We start from the raw sequence: 16,300 nt of genomic DNA on the forward strand, positions 1-16,300 counted from the left end.
CTTCCCGCTTCTGAGGTATGTTGAAAGCAGCATTAGCCTTAAAATGCATGGGCTAAGGTGATTAGAAATTTTGCACCACAACTCAAAATTTATTTTCTCATATTAAATTAAAATACACTTGAATATTCACATGGTATTCAATAAACCAGTTGGATTCTGCATGCACTATTACTACTGCTACTTTTTTCACAAAGAATTATTTTATTAAAACCCCCATTTTCTCCCAATTCAGTCCCACTTTCTCCCAATTCCCACCCTTACCCAGCTCTCCCCTATTACACAACAGCTACCAGCCGGGGAGAGTGAGGGATATCACATGCTTCCCCCAAGACGTGTAAAGCCAGCCAGCACAACCTTCTGGATCTGCTGCTAATGCTGCATCACAGGGCAGCTGAATACACAGCGCTGACTGCCCTCTTCTGCATACATGTGCTCATATACACGCATGATTGTACGTGACTGACAGGGAAGAGAGTAATGCTGTCCCTCTCTCGGCCAATTTTGCTCTCTTGGACTCATGCAACATTGTCGAGATTCAAACTTGTGATCTCCAGATGATAAGACGATAACTTTTCTGTTGCAATATTCAGGAGCCCAATAATAATAAAAAATAATGATAATAATAATAATAATTATACATTAATATAGTGCATATCATTAACCCAAATATGCATTAGGCATATTGGAGATTGCCTAATAGTGTCTATCCACCAAAGAAGAGCACATTAATCTGATTTCAGAACTATCCGCACCCTGGTCAAGTCCATTTCTCCTCAAATAACAATATCAAACATGACAACTTCTCTGGAGGTTGTGGGTACCAACTAGTAATGAATTTACAACACAAAATAAACAAAACAAAAATGACAGGAGTATAGCTAGCTAATAGTACAGTCACCAGTTTCCCTGACAGGAGTCACAGCAAGCTAGTTGGCCTGCAGTAATGGCGGTGAGCGACCTTAAAGGTGAGTGTAAGCTTTGTCACATGACACTACGCACAAGGAGTGTCTTCTAGTTTATGGCATTATATCGAGCAGGTAGTGCAATAAATACATTCTACAGCACCATTGTGTTATATCCAGTGTAGCTAAATATTAATAACAAGAAAACATTACTGTGGGTAAATAAATAAAACAATAAATAAATCTGAAATATTAAATTATACTGGATAACGCAATAATATAATGTATTATTTAAGCAATATCACAGAAGCAAGAGTGTGGTTATACTGAATATCTGTATGGCTCTGATTCGACCATGGGTAATCACAGCCGTGCCGATATTCAGTATAACAGCATGATAGTGAGTGTGATATTGCATTTATACAACAGTTTTATAAAAAAGAAATTAATATCAAGTAGTAACTGATATTTTAGACATAATATTGTCAAATTTAATTTGTTTATTTGCTAGCAGAAATAGATCCCGAAGAAGCTACATTCACTTTATAGCCCTTCAGCTAGCTGGCTAACTCACAATGATTTGTACATGTGACATTTGATGATGTCGCTAACACTACTGCAGGAACCGTTCCAGTGAGGCGGTGGGTAGAAGTGGAATTTTATGTGCCAAACCCATAATGATGAGTGGAGTGGAATAAACAGTGAAACGTCCCAGCGCGGTTACACTAAATATAAGCACTCTTGAAACACTGCTTGTCCAATCAGATTAGTAGTCCAGAACTAAATGTTGTATAAGGAGTATTACCTACTTAAGCTGCCAAAAAAAAGGGCATTAACTTGAAAAAACAAAAGAAACTTCGACAGACAGTTTAAATTCAGCATAAGCACTTACTCACACTTGTGAATGGAAATAATGGATTGGTACTATGTGGTGGAAAAGTGCTATAATTGTTAGGAAAAAGAAACTTCCACAGCAAAGAAAAGGACGTCACCAAAGTGAAGACGCAAGATGGAGATTGTGGATCTGAGGGAGTGGCTGGGTTGAAGAAGATTGGAAATAAAGATTGACATGTTTGTAAGTGAGTAAGTGAGAATATGCAGTTTTGTGAGAATCCAGTAAAGCTTGTAAAGTGCAGGTGTTATGGTGCTGAGATTGAGCGCTGATGAGAAGCCAAGTGAATTTTGAATAAGCTGCAGCTTTACTTCAAACTGATAACGCTAAGAAGAGGGGAAATTGCAGTCATTTTTTTCTAAACAGGCTTAGTGGACTCTGATTTTTGGACCGTACTGTATATCCACGGGTACAAACACATGGTGGTACGAGTGAATACACAAAAATGCATCATGGTACAGGTTAACTGTTTAGCTGGGGCACATGAGCCCAAGAGAACGTGACTCTGAGCCATCTGTGTAGAATGAAACCCAGGCAATCTCCTCACTGCTGATGTTTAGGCTGATTAGAAACAGGACCTGTCCTTCATTGTGCATGGTGGAAAGAGAAGATGTACTCCCTAATTAACTTTGTCACATTTTTACAAGCTGTTAATGAGGCTCTTTAACTCTTACAACATGTGCATGCAGCTTTCTGTGTCTGTCTGTTACGGGGAATTGGAAGCAGATACAATGTCATGAGAATGACAATTGCATTACAATTGTGTGCAAATCCAAGGTGTTTGACAAAATAATACATACATTAACATAAAGAAACAGCTAAACAAGATCTAGCAAAACTTTGTAAAGTTTCTGTAAATAATGATTACCAAAAGTCTCATTTCCTCAGGTGAAATGTGTAAACTAGTTGCTTTTTCAAGGTATATATCAAGACATCAGTGTGCAATGGCCTTGTGCCAGGACATCACCATGCAAACAGCAGATGGATATGAGTACTGTAATTTGTGGACATGTAAATCATAACATGATTGATAATAACAATTATGGTGATACAACTTTACTCAGATTTATAAAGTAATGCTTTCATTTCAAAGTTGTAAGATGTATTCTTTCAGTCATATTGTTTACTGCTGCACAGGAATTTCCAGGAATACCAGGAATTTCATCATTACAGTGTTCTAGTTTAAAGACTTTATCATAAATCTTTACCAGAAATATCCAGAAGATATTCTGATATAATTTTTAATGCCAAAAACAATCCAATCACTCAATTGTAAACCCTCAAGTGTAAATAGAATGAATCAGCTTGCATTTATGCCTACCTGCTAAGCATGCTGGGAAGTATTCAAATGAGCAAATCTCTCATTTTAGGTTATTATTATTATTATTATTATTATTATTATTATTATTATCTCAGAGATATATACGAGCTCAAATAAAGCTTTCAGGTCAGAAATGAATGAACAGCCTCAGCTTACCTTCGCTCATGTGATGTGGTTCCCTGTTCCATAATAAATACTATTTTAATATTTCCATTCTTGTGTCAAACTGCCATTTGTCTGAGGCCTGAAAAAGAGCACGAGAAAGCAAGCTGTCATCTGCTGACTGCACAGCTGAAGAAGCTTCAACACTACAGATGCTTCACTGTCATCAACACACACACACACAGTATACACATACACACACTCACAGTACACACACACACACAGTACACACAGTATATACACACACACACACACACACACAGTATACACATACACGCACTCACACAGTACACACAAACACAGTATACACACACACACACACACACACACACACACACACACACACACACACACACAGTACACACACTCACAGTACACACACACACACACAGTACCACCAGCGTGAGCGACTAGCAAAACCCAAAGAAAACGCCCCCTCAGCTGGGAATTTCTGCTCAGGAGCTCTCCTCAACCCCGAGTTCAAATCTACATGCATCAGCATCAGCAATAAACAAAGCAGCTCCTCTTACCTTTAAATGAGTTTACAACTCAATCAATCAATATTCAGCTATATTCTACTAAACATACTAAATGTTTTTACAAATAATTCCATTCCTGGTTCCTGCACTAGATACTTGTATATTATTATGATTATGATGATGATGATTATTATTATTATTATTTTAAATTATTCAGAAGTTAAATATTATTAATAGAATATATATACATATATATATATATATATATATATATATATATATATATATATATATATATATATATATATATATATATACCTCTGGAGTTGGGGGTTTGAGTCCTGTCTTTACTCTGTGTGCATGGAGTTTGCATGTTCTCCCTGTACTTCAGGGGTTTCCTCCAGGTACTCCGATTTCCTCCCCAGTCCAAAGACATGCGTTGTAGGCTGATTGGCTGTAGTGTGTGAATCAGTGTGTGAGTGTGTGTGCGCGATTGCGCCCTGCGATGGGTTGGCACCACATCCAGCATGTCTCCCGCCTTGTGCCCTGAGTCCCCTGGGATAGGCTCCAAGCTCCCCATGAAACTGTGTAGGATAAGCGGTACGGATGGATGGATGAATAGATGAATGGATGGATATATATCATTGCTATTATTTATTATGTATCACAATTGTTCCACTCCGTTTAATGCACCCTGCACTGCGTCCAGCTGCTATTTCTACCTCCACTGTAATGCAAATTACAATTGAGCCTACCATTTCTGTGGTGTAATATTTGTATATCAGGATGGTAATTGTGTTGTGTTGTGCCTGTGACGTGTGTGTTCAATGTATTGTGTTGTGACCAAACACCAAGATCAATTCCTAATACATGTAAATGTACCTGGCAAATAAAAATTCAAACTGTTAAATCTATAACATTGACTGTACACTTTGCTTCTTTGAAGAGGAAAACATACATCACTCAACACAGTTAGCTGGCTCGTTTGTCAAAAAAAAAAAACATGAACATGGAGACGCCCATTTCTTTTTCCCCCACTTTATAGCTTGAGTTTGAAAATGAAATATACAGAGTGAATCTCATTTGAATCTCCCTGCACCATACATACGATCACTACACTGTAAAATAGTGACTTCTACATAGTGCACTTCTGTAAATGTGCAATAGGAAGCTATTTGGAGCTCAATGAGACTGAAGAAAAACACTGTGGCTATTTGAAAAATAACAGTTACCACTGGCTTAATTGATGGTTTGGAACCTACTGTACACTCTTATGATATGCATTATGATAGCATTGGGTAAAAAAAATGTTTTGTACTGTTTATTTCTATTTAAAATAGAATAGGGTACTTCATCATAATCAAGACTTATTTTCTAAATATTTTCATTTTGACTGATTTTGGAGTTTGTTGCTTAGAGGCAACACTGTACCATAATGGGAAATATTGAAACAATATATATTTTTATGCAAAAAAAAAGAAACATCCATCATCCTGCACTCTACCTCCTTACTGACTATCATCATTAACTTCCTCATCTCTCACTCTCACCTTCTCCCTGTAGATTTGCTGCCAACACTGTACCTCCATCTTCACCCTCATCAGCATCCATCATCCATCATCCTAGTGTGATTCCATTATAATACATTTATGCCTCAGGACAACATGCACATTTCCCTAATATTCTAACACGTGCATATCTTTCTGATATACGGTTATTCAAAATGTCTTTACTTACCAATAAACTTGTATCAGATTTTTATCATGATTAAAAATGAGTGGTTAAAGAGTCCATTTTCACTAGGGAAAATATGGTGTTGGAGCCCATGTGCACACCTGCTGAAAGAACAATCAAACTGGCAACCAGTGGATCATATGACCAATTTTTGCATTTCTGTTGTACTGTAAAAAAAAATTGCTGTAAATTTTACATTCATTTACTAACTACTTGGGTTAAAAGTAGTGTCAAATTTACAGTAAACAACTGAAAAACATATTTAAAGTACTGTAATATATTAATGTTGTATGAAAGAACACATAAGCTGTACACTTACACATTTGGCTGAGCTGAAGGTTAAGGGTCTTGCCCAATCAGGACAGTATGACACTGCTGGGAATTGAACACACAATCTTCTGACCCGGGGGCTCAAAGCCTTAACCACTGAGCCACCACAACTACACCACGACTGCACTGCAGCTAGCTTTCATTGATTCAACTACTTCTACCATGGAATTAACTCCACTAAAAGATTGCTTTGGTTCAATGGACACTTGTCAGTCTTGTTATGCTGGCTCAGCGATTAAGGGTTTGTGTCACAGGTGAGAAGCTCATCTGTTCAAATCCCAGAATCCCCAAACTTGCCTTGATTGGGTCCTTGACCAAGACTCTTCAGTGCAGTTGTATCCTGCATCAACCAAAAGGACAATTTTACTGGGTTATGTTTTATTTTATATTTTACTGTAAATGATTTACAGTTGTTTACTGTACATTTTACAGTACTTTACCCATGTTGCCAGTAAATTACTGTAAAATCTACAGTGTTTTTAGTTTGGTTACTCACTTCTTTATGAAAAAAGGACTTAATTGTTGTTTTTTAGAATTAATTGTTGTTTTCTTGGTTGCAGCAATCCAAAATTTCCCATGTTGCTTGGAGGCAACACAGTATCACAGAGGGTTAAAATAAACCACACATTATTGGGGACAGTTTAGGAACTTCAGCCAGTCTCAGAAGCAATCTCTTCTGATAACTCATTCATAATTTGGGGAAACCTTAAGGATCCAGGATCCATGCACAATCAGTAAAGGTTTGCTTTTGGTTAACTTGATGACGTGTATCAAGAAAAACGTGTTAAAGGAAAACTGCACCCTGAGACACATATGTTTCTACTGAAATATTGGTGAAGTGATTAGCAATATTAGTGTTAATGTGGTGGTCTTTATTCCCATGATAAGTTAGTGGTGATCTGCAGCTCTGAAGTCAGAGATGAACTAAATATTCTCTGTTAGCCCCTAAAGACAAAAGAGCAAGAGCTTCTTTTCTCACTCACCATTTTCCAGTGACATTTAATATCATATTAATGAGACATTCAATGTAGAAATAGTGAAGACAGCAAACACTGGACTCAGAGCTCCAGAATGCAATGCGGTTATATACGTTTCACTGAGTTACAGCAGAGACTCAGCTAGTTAGCAATCTATAAAATGACAAGCCCATTCGTGCTGATTGCAGTATTAGCATGAAAGTTGAAGCTTTGGAAGCTGATCTGTTTGAGTGGCGTGTACAGACGAGGAAGCAAGAGTGAATAAACTAATGAATAAAGGACTGCTGCATCCGTCTCTTTATACAAAACTGAAATGAGCTGATTCCCAGTGGCATCACAATCAGCAGGTAGTCGAATGGTATCGTGGGTAATGAAAGAAACTGCTCATTACCAAAGGTAAAAATATATTGATGAAATAAACTTAAAAATGAAACTCTTCGATGCCATTGAAGATCACATGTTAATTACAAACATCAATATACAGCTCATGTGGTGCAGTGGGTGGGGTTGCTGCCTCATAGCTCTAGGTCCTGGGTTCGATCTTGAGGTTGAGTTACTGTGGTGTGGAGATTCTGTGCATGTTCTCTGTGTGGGTTTCCTACCAACCCCCCAGAAAGATGGATTGGCCATGTTAAATCTGGCATGAAAGTGTGTGTGCATGGTGCCCTCTGATGGACCAGTGTCCAGTTCAGGGAGTATTGGCACCCAGCATTCCTGGGATAGCCTCCTGATCAGGATAAAGAGAGTGAGTGAGTGAGTGAATATGCAAGTCATTATGGGTGGAATTTTTTTTCTTTAACCTGTGCATCTTTTACAGTTTTATAAATTGTGTTTCTTTCCATTTTTCTCTTAAATTTTTTTTCTTTCCCTTTATATCCATCAGTGTCTTATAAAGTTGAGATAATGAATGTGTTGAAGTTGTGTGAAAGTATAGTCTTTTATTTTTAACATTTGTATATTTTGATTAGTAGAGGTTATATGTTAATATATGTCCTGTATTTGTCAGTGGAGCTACCATAAGAATTTCAATGTGCAGTTTTCTATGTGTCAGCCGTGCAAATGACTTTGACTTTTGACTTTAACTTTATGTCACCCAAATAAACACGCAGTATTTAGGGTTGTTAAATATGACCGCTCCTCTTTAAAAGGAAGAATCCATTTATTACACCAATTATTATATATAATGTTTAGGATTAAAGATGATGATAAGGTCAGTGAAATGTATATATTAATTAGGGATGTCTTTTATTAAATAAATAAATAAATAAAAAAGAGCAACTAGAGAATCTGCTTACTCCCAGAAACAGCAACTGAAGCTCTTAACCAATGCTGTATGGTCATAAAATAACACCCACACTTATGCCATGTCCACCAATCACAGATTGTGGCCTGCTGGGTATTTGTAGGCCACCTAGTGGTCAAGGCCAAGCGATGCATAGCCCATACAGTAAAAACACAGCTGGATCCTGACACATTTCCCATCTCACAGTTTGGTTACATTACCATTAACATTCACCAAAGTGATTTAAAAAAAATACATACCAAGTATAATTTTCTATATTGTTTTGACATAAAAACTCTTTAAGGCTTAAAGTGATCCTCCAACAAGAGTTTGGTTTCCCTCAACAAGTAATGAAATACTTGGACAGCTGCTGTGTGTTTGAAGTAAACAGATACAGTGATATTAATCACACTGTGATATTGCATTAAACTCTTATCATAACATGAACATTATATGATGTTAAACTCCGTATTTCAACAGAGGTACGGAGCAGTACATAGTTATGTGAATATAAGACTCTCCTTATAGAAAAGTCACACAAACCTCACTTATTCATGTGAATAATCGATTCAGACACTTCAGGTTATGCTTCACACAATGTTCACATGTCGACTTTTCTCATGTGGTGCATGTCTTTTTTTTCTGATTTGATTTTCTCACATGATTAAACTGATTTGCATGTTATTTTTTTTACATGCAGATCATGTGGCTTTTACTTTTTCATATGATTCCTCACATGATTAAATTGATTTTCACATATTTCTTTTCACACACAGATAGTATCATTTTTTTAAGGTGTGATTTTCTCACTTGGCAAATTAAAATTTTTCATGTTATTTTTTCACAAGCAGGTCATGTGTTTTTTGTTTTTTTAATTATTTTTGTCTTATGATTTTCTCACATGATGAAATTGGGTTTCATGTTATTTTTTTCACAGGCAGGTCGTGTGGTTCCATTTATCTCATATGTGATTTTCTCACTTAACAAATTTAAATTTCACATTATTCTTTCATAAGCGAGTTATGTGTTTTCATTTACTTACATGTGATTTTCTCACATTAATTAGAGTTTATTTGAGTTTAATTTGATTTTCACGTTATATTTTCATAAGCAGGTCATGTGGTTTCATTTTTTTTTCAGATATTCTCATATGATTCTCATATGATTCATTCTTTTTCCTGCGATCACATACTGTTCATTGTGTGTGTGTGTGTGTGTATGTCCATATTGAGTTCACATGTGCACTTTCAGGGCACAACATTATAAAATGCACCTTCACACGTTTTCCCCATGCAATACTACCCACATAATTACGTGTGAAAAACATCTAATCATGTGAAAAGTATGTAATGTTTTACTTAAGGGTTTACACATTAATGCTGTACAAGAAAAGGGAACCTCTGCATTGCGGTCTGTTGTGTGCTCGCAGGAGCCTCCCTCCTCAAAGTCACCTAATCATCAGTCTGTCTCTCAGCAGCTCTTTGGTTTGTTTGAAGCTGCCATAACAGTCTGTGATTCGCAGCCATTCCTCAGCGTCTATGTTCATTTTACACGCCGCCTCTATGACCGTGCACTTTTGTTTTTCTAATTATTGATCCCCTGGTTCTGATGGCGAGCCCTGAGGGAAGGCATCATGTGGAGGCGGCATGGGGTTCAGCTTGGCAGTGAGTGAACAAGCCGAGCGCACGAAAGGAGGAAATGCACTACATTCCTCCAAGCTCCCTTCAGAGCAGCTCACTGCTGATCCTGAAGCAGACGTGTGGACTACACGCTGAAAACCCTTCTCATTATATTGTGCTATAAAAAAACGTTCAGTCGTCTACAAAGTAAAAATGCAAGGCTGAGCATATTTCTTCTACCTTGCAATAAAAATGGGTTCATCTACAGGAACAATGCATAAAAGATTTTTAAGTTTAGTGGCTTTTGAAACCGTCTGGTCCTATGGTTCATGTAAGTTTTAAGATGATGGTGACTTTTTGATTTTAAAATGAAATAGTTAGAGAATGAGATGAGGGGAAAAACATCCAGAAATGTTGGAAAGCAGTGATCGGCTCACTCTCGTAGGATGATCAGTCAGGATTGATGTGTTTTTAATGCTTCCACAGAGACACTATTGGACAGACAAACTGCGAGTATCAAAGTTGTCTTACAACGTATTGTACTCCAACTTCAAGTGTGTATATGTATCTTGTCTATTGATTATACCTCAGAGTCATGCTCTTCACTTAAAATAAGCAAGAGCTGTGCGTACAGGTCCCAGAGGCAGAGTCTTTACAAAACTGTCTTTCTTATATAATTCCACACGTGGGATAAAAAAAAAAGACTGTGGAGAACAAAATGAAAATTCAGTCCTCAAAGCCCACATCCATCTCCAAGCGGAGACTTTTCCTCCCAGGGAATAGAATCTCTTTCATGAGGCCTTGACCGAGAAAATCTACACAACCCTCACCAAGAGAGATCATTTCTAGCATGAAAGCAGGAAGATTTTGTAAGCGAACACAATTGATGACTTGAGGTAAAACAGGATTACTCCATCCCCATGAAAACAAAATGTCAAAAGCAGCTGCCATGAGCTGTTTTTTTTTCTTTCACAGATAGTCTTAGACACACCAGAACAATCATTTTAATAAATGGCAGAAGAGTATTTTGGCATTAAACACAAACAGATGGTTATTAGGGGGCTACAATAAAATACTGGTATGAAGATGGATGCCAATGAATGTCAATTCAGCACAAGCATACAGTTATTAAACCACAGTACAGAGGTACATCGTAATTTCCCTAATGTATACCCATTAACACACACACGCACACACACACACACAAACACACACACACACACACACACACACACAGAGAGAGCGTGTGAGAGAGAGAGAGAGAGAGAGAGAGAGAGTCATATAGTATACATATCCATGCCAGGTCCAATTCTGACAAATTATCACTTTTGATTTTCCAAGAATTAGATACAATCCATTGTGCTTAATTCTGATTTTTAAATGTACTTTTAAGGTACTTTTCTTGAGTTCTTATTTCAGTTAAGAAATAAGAGCTGGGTGAGCTAACTGACCCAAACATACACAGTAGAGGTAATTGACCAAAAATATGTCTCTGTAATATCTCTCTGTCAGTAGCTACAATTTATGCCTAAGCTGCTTATGTTGTCCAAGCGAGCAATTAACATGCAAGCAAGCGTTATTATGATCGCTAACACTAGTTACTGAGCTTGCTTTGAGAAATGTTTGCACACCTTCCTTACAGTATATGACCAAAAGTTTGTGGACACCTAACTATCGCACCTATATGTGTTTGTTGAACATCCCGTTCCAGATTTATTCGCCCTCTGCTGTTATAATAAGCTCCACTCTTCTGGGAAGGCTTTCCACTAGATTTTGGAGCGTGGCTGTGGGGATTTGTGTTCATTCAGCTACAGGAGCATTAGTGAGATCAGACACTGATGTTGGTGAGGAGGTCTGGGGTTCAGTCGGTGTTCCAGTTCATCCCAAAGGTGTTCAGTGGGGTTGAGGTCAGGACTCTGTGCAGGACACTCGAGTTCTTCCACTCCAACCTTCACACACCATGTCTTCATGGAGCTCGCTTTGTGCACAGGGGCATCGTCATGCTGGAACAGGTTTGAGCCTCTTAGTTCCAGTGAAGGGAAACTGTAATGTTACAGAATACAGAGACATTCTATACAATTGTGTGCTTCCAACTTTGTGGTAACAGTTTGGAGAAGAATGACATATGGGTGTGATGGTCAGCTGTCCACATACTTTTGGCCATGTAGTGTAGTTCCTTTGCAAAAAGCACACAAATTAACCATGAGGAACCAAAATCAATGTGTGATTTTTTTTTTTTTTTTTTTTTTTTAGCACTGGCTGGTTTCTTATTTGTGATTCTTTCTTGGGTTTGCACTTTCCTACTTGAAGTTGAGTTGTGGAATTTTGTGGAAGTTTTGCAGTATTTTAGATGGTTATTTGCGCTATTGCTTGAGTAATGAATTCATGTACTTCTACCGGCTCACTGCTACATACATCTAGGAATCTAGGAATGTTTGGACAGTTGTGTTTTCAATTAGTCTTATAGATTAATGAAAACCGGATTTGAGTGCCACGACTCTGTGCACACATGCTGCCACAATGCCGTCATTAAAATGGATTCTAATGACAGTCACGAATTGAGGCCAAAAGGGGGAAAAAAATGGTGTCTGTGCTCCACGTTCACTTGCGTGATTGGAACTGATGTGTTTGTTTGCAAGTCCTAGTTTAAGTATTCAGACTACAGGCCGGTAAAGTAAAAGAGATCAGATATAGCGCTGCGTGATATTGACATAATGCTGTTTAATAGAGTTGCCATATATTAAAAACACATCTGTAAATCCGAAATGGGATACGTTTAAAGACTAATGCATATTATTTTGACAAATTGTGCATGATTCCATCCTGCATAATCTCTTATCTGAAATGTCTGAGGGTAGATAGGATGGTAATAGAACATGATAAAATGTATACTGATTGGTTATTTGCATATTTCAGAGTTCTGTAATACCAGTATTGACAAGGCCAGTATTTTAAAAATGTTTTATTGTTTTTATTTAAAGCTTCGGCATTTCACATACCTGAAAAGATGTTTTCTGCAATTTAGGAAATAAAGAGCCTTAAAAAAGAAGGCTAAAAGAGAAATTTTCCTTGGTTGTAATTTTTTTCTTTTTGTATGTTTAACAGGAAATCAGTTGCATCTTGTTTCAATCAAAATGAAACAAAACAGTTGTGAGTGGTTATCTTTTGCACCAAATAATCAGGTATTAGGTTTAACACCTTTGTTTAATAACAATAATAGAATTAATTTCCGTTCAGCATGCATCTCATCACCTCCTGCCACTTAAACTAAATGGATAATTAGGAAAAATAAACCCTTGGGTCCACTTCCTGAACAACTAGCTTGCTCAATTTGAACAGGAGTGTTTGTGTGTGTGTGTGTGTTTTTATATCTTTGTGGGGACCAAATGTTCCCACAAGGGTAGGAATATCTGACAGTTTTGACCTTGTGGAGACATTTGGCTTGCCCCACAAGGAAAACCTCTCTTTTACCAAAACTGCTGCTTTTATTAAAAATAAAATAAAATAAAAAGGCTAAATGTTTCCTCTTAGTTACTGAGGTTAAGGTTAGTGTGTGTGTGTGTGTGTGTGTGTGTGTTCGGAATGCACCTATAATACAAAGAATCAAATGTCTCAACTTTCTCTCTCACCCTTTATCTTTTTCTCTGTCTCTGCATTTACGTGCCTCCGTGTGTGTGTATGCGTGTGTGTATGTCCATTTGTGCCCTGTATGCACAAGGAGAAAATTAAAAGCAGACTTTCTGTGACTTTCCATCATCTCCAAATTGCACATTTGTTGGGGAATTTGACCTGGCACAAGACGTAACTGTAATATTTGTTTCTGAGCATATACACCCCGCTCTTTTCGCCGAAGGAACTTATGAAAACTCAAAGCGAGGCTGTCTCTGAAAGTGACAACTGTCTCCAAAGGGAGAAAGGGAGAAAGCTTCTTTCCAAAAACAAAAAAGTGATGGAAGATATATAGGGTAAGTAGATCTAAGCCTGAGCCATTAAGTCATTAGCTTGGACTTGTTAGGAGAGATGTGATGGATCAGCTCTCTAACAAAGATTAATGGCTGGATTGCTTCCTCTACGGAAATTTACAAGAATGGGCTGCAATATGTAATAGGAGATCAGCATATCATAGCAAAAATGCTAAAAATGTCTTTTAATTTGCGTTCAAAGTTGTTCCATCTTTGTAAGCATTTGTGCGTGTTTATTTGACTTTTTTACTTTTACTTTTTAAGTTCATATGAGAATTTCAAATATAGCTTGCTTATGTGATTAATGAGAGCAATCAGATGCTGTTGGATGTTATCCCTCAGAGAATCCCCAGTGATGAAGTTATGGAATAAACCTTCAGGAACATCTGAAACCTCCAGAGACAAACTAAACTAACATTTACCCTGAGATCCCATCTCTCCAGAAAACGATCTCCTCGTTTTACGTGACACATTTTCTCAGAGGAAGTTGTGCGCCCCAACCTATTTGTGTTTCCCGTGGTTTTAGCGGCTGCTTTGGACATTGACCTTAGCGTTTTGCTTGAGCGCCACTGGTCACTGGGCTGTTTTCTCTCCAGCACGGCGGCGCCGTTGGGACCTTCGTTGTCCCCTTGCTGGGCCGACAAAGAGTAATGAGAGCAGGAAGCTGTTTCGCTCAAATTAGGGACAGTTTAACTACCGAGGTCGGCCCTGAAAAGACCCGCGTGGCTCTCCTTGACTATATCAATGAACCTGTGACAAAGAGTGAGGTGTTGTTTAAAAGGGTCAGCTGGTTAAAAGGGTACTTGACGTTTGATCTTATTCAAGGTTCACATGTTTGAGGCTTTTTGAGTAGGTTTTATTGTGCAGACGTTTTGGGTCACGTGTGGAAAGAGCCCTCAGTAGAGAGTCAGCTGCATTTAATGAACATGTGAGCTCCGTCCGTTCTGTGACCCGAATGTGAAGTGTTGAGGCTGATGGAAAATCTACTCCTGTTTTGACCTGCAACCCCAAAAGAGTTCAGCTTTGCTATTGACCTGAGGCGTTTGCCAGCACTACGCAGGAAAATACCCAAAGACTGATGAGGAGGTAAGCTCGTGCTCAGATCTTTCAGGTATGAATTCCTAAATCTGCAACTCATGTGAATCTCCCATGATCCTAACATTAATGATAAAGTGCCTTATACTTCATCCGTGCACAGAGACATACTATTTTTCACGGTTGACAGTGGATAAAAGCTAATAGAAGCTATTATGAGGCATTCCTCTAACCTCCTTTAAGATCCCAAATGGTTAATATTAACCAGTGAATTGTCAGGTACATTTAAATCTCACAGAAACTACGTTTACAGTCCAACAAATGTCTACTTTTTATATCAAAATAATTGTTATCGTTTACCACTGCAAACATTATGCTGCTATTTATGCTTGCTATAGTCGTTAAAAATCGCTGATAGTAAATAAGTCTGCATATGTATCCACACTAATGTTCATTCTTTGTTTCGTGCTTTATCAAAGATTAGTTTGCTTCCTTAAAGCTAACAAAGTTCCATGAAGTGAAAAAAATAGAAAGGGATTTTGATCCCCGAGAAGCGTTGCAGCTGGTGAAGACCAGAGCAGTGTTTCTGGTCTGTGTTTCTTCTCGTTCCTCCAAAAGTTGAAAGCCGTCACCAGTTCATGCCAACGTTCACATGTTTTGTTTTGTTTTTTTTCCTGAGTTATAGAAACCAAAATCTCTATCACCTTCTATGCCATTTCGCTTGTAAATAAAAGCCTCTATGCAGCACATGCTTCAAAATGTTTGGCTTTTGGAGGAATATATGCCCCCGTTTCATATTTGGGTAAATCTGAGGCTGATTATATGGTGACGACTGGGGTCCAATGTTATATCTGTCACCATAATTGCCGTTTCGGTCTGCTCTTTGTGTGGTGCTGTGTTTGAGGGCAAGGAAATATATATATATATATATATATATATATATATATATATATATATATATATATATATATATATATATATATATATACACATAAAGGCAAATTCATCATGGGCAAAAAAAAAAGAACAGTGAGGTTACATGGCCCACATATTTAAAAGCACGATAACTTGATTTCTTTGAACATGGCAAGACTAGTTAAGGACTGAGAGTGGGCAGGACAATAGAAAGTTTTGTGGTTGAGCTCCCACATGAAGCTTTTGCTGAGAGTAAGTTCAAATGTTCAGGAATGCAAAGCCATTATATTGGCCAGTACACTCAGTCTTAAGCATTTAAACACAACCCTGACCTATTTTCCCTTGACATTTGTTAATGAAGTGAGCTTTATCAGTCTGTAATACCTTAAGAAGGCATCAATGCCATGGTGTACATGTAAATGTAGTTAAAATGGTCTTTTTGCTTTTTGTGTAATTCCAGTGTATTCTGCAGAGAGCTACACACACTGTACTGTATTTCATACAGCAGGTGGATTACGGTGCTCAATAGCTCAATATAGACAAACACAGTTTGTATGTACATTCTGCGCTGGCACTGAGTTAAGCAAATTCTTTTGGTTGTTCACTCTAACCACATGCTTTTAACAGCTGGGCTATATTTCAGTCAAAGCCTGCAACATTTAAGTATTTAATAGATTTTTTTTTGCACAA

The sequence above is a fragment of the Pangasianodon hypophthalmus genome, chromosome 19, assembly GCF_027358585.1.
Source record: "Pangasianodon hypophthalmus isolate fPanHyp1 chromosome 19, fPanHyp1.pri, whole genome shotgun sequence".
Lineage (NCBI taxonomy): Eukaryota > Metazoa > Chordata > Actinopteri > Siluriformes > Pangasiidae > Pangasianodon > Pangasianodon hypophthalmus.